Genomic DNA, 1787 nt, shown 5'->3' with positions numbered 1-1787 from the left:
TTTGAACTCCAGCAGATTGCAGCTCCAATCTATCAAACCGAGCATTCATGGCTTCTAGCTGAGCCACGACTGGCTTATCAACCGAATGGACCGTTCGAATACCATCTCAAGGGTTCCCATATTCAGCACAATGGGTCGCCATCTCCTCAATAATGACCCATCCCTTATCATCATTAATGTTCTTTTAAAATCTCCTGTTGGATGAGGCGTCAAGTATAGCTCTGTGGTCATCGTACAACCCATTGTAGAACTGGTTGCACAAAAAGCACTGATTAAAACCATGGTGAGGAAGAGACCTCACCAACTTCTTGAATCGGCACCAACCTTCATAGAAAGTCTCATCAGGTGCCTGCTTGAAACTAGTAATCTTACCCCTCAGCTGATTAGTGCGTTGTGGAGGGAAGTATCTTTTGTAGAAGGCAAGTGTGAGAGTCTCCGAGTTGTTGATACCAGCAGCAGTCCGGTTAAGATCAGTCAGCCTCTCACGGGCTGAGTCAGTCAGAGAAAAAGGAAAACGCATTTCCTTTTTCTTTCCTTGTGTTACTCCCTTAGTGGCGGGAATAGTAAAGCAATAGTGAATAAAGACTTCCATATGCTTTCGCGGATCTTCACCCGCCACACCTCGGTACAGATTCCTTTCCACCAGATTTATGTAAGACGAACGGATATCAAAAGTGTTACCGTCCTCAGTCGTGAGATTAAAACCTTTAGGAATCGATGATGCTTTGGGCTCCGAGTGACTTGCAATGTTAGGCATCTTTACTGGCTTGTCGGCAGAATGAGGTTGTCTTCTTCAAAAGATAGTTCTTCTGCAAATAAGAAGTGTTGTATCTCGGGTTGGAAAGTACTCAAGTCTTCCTTTCGAATTTCTCTTTGCAGAGGGAGTCTATGCCGAAACAGTCTTTCTGGCTCAGGATTAGCTGGAACTAAATCCGACCTATTTGACCTGGGCATACACAACACTGAAAGAAATAAGTGAGAACTGCCTCAAGGAATAGAAATTCTCTGAGACCGATAAAAATAAACGAAAACAAAAACAGATAGGGCTATTGCCTCCCCGGCATCGGCGCCAAAATTTGATACTGTCGTTTTGTACAAAAAATAAACCTAATTAAAACTAACAAAGAAGCTAGTGATAAGCAGGGTCGATCTCCACAGGGAGGCAAGATATCTATTAAAGGTCTGTCTCTTAGGGTCACAAAATGGGGGGTTTGATTATTGATTTCTAAACTAAATAAGGATTAAAGGAAAGAGAGATTAAACAAGAGTAATAAAGATATAAAATATTAATAAGGTGATCAAATAGAGAAAGCATGCCAGGATTTTGGTTCACCATGGTAGTCTATTGACTCAGCTGCAAATAGCCTAGACAATCTATTGTGAGACAGATACAGGAAAGGTCCTTCCGGTCCACTTTCTATCCTAGGTTTCCACTAACTTAACTTCTGTCCTCGTCAGGGTAGTCTACTGTTCATAGCAGGTCTATTTAGTCCAATCTTCCAATCCAGGAGTAAATTTAACCAGATTAAAGGTAACTTAGAAGCGTGCACTCAACTAAGTAGATATTACAGTTAAATTGCCATGGGTACATATTCTCACAAGTAAATTATCTAATCTATTTACTACATCGTCACAATCCTACCATGGATTCCCTAATCCTGACAAAAAAGAAATTAGCTACTTATATTACTAATGGCGTCAACAATAACAATAATGAATATACTAATTAGAGACATAAGGAGATAGCAATAATTATGCATAAACTAAGATTAGGGCATAAGTAATTA

The 1787-nt window shown here is 40.3% G+C and overlaps 1 non-coding gene across 1 annotated transcript; it reads left to right on the top strand.

The window, feature by feature from the left end:
* Positions 1-275: 275 nt before the first annotated feature.
* Positions 276-381, top strand: LOC141636336 (small nucleolar RNA R71). Its single transcript, XR_012540955.1, has one exon. It is a non-coding gene; the product is annotated as a small nucleolar RNA R71 (small nucleolar RNA).
* Positions 382-1787: the final 1406 nt, after the last annotated feature.

This window comes from Silene latifolia, chromosome Y (assembly GCF_048544455.1).
Source record: "Silene latifolia isolate original U9 population chromosome Y, ASM4854445v1, whole genome shotgun sequence".
Classification (NCBI taxonomy): domain Eukaryota; kingdom Viridiplantae; phylum Streptophyta; class Magnoliopsida; order Caryophyllales; family Caryophyllaceae; genus Silene; species Silene latifolia.
Note: the sequence above shows the minus strand (reverse complement) of the source record. Positions and strands in the feature narration are given on the sequence as shown.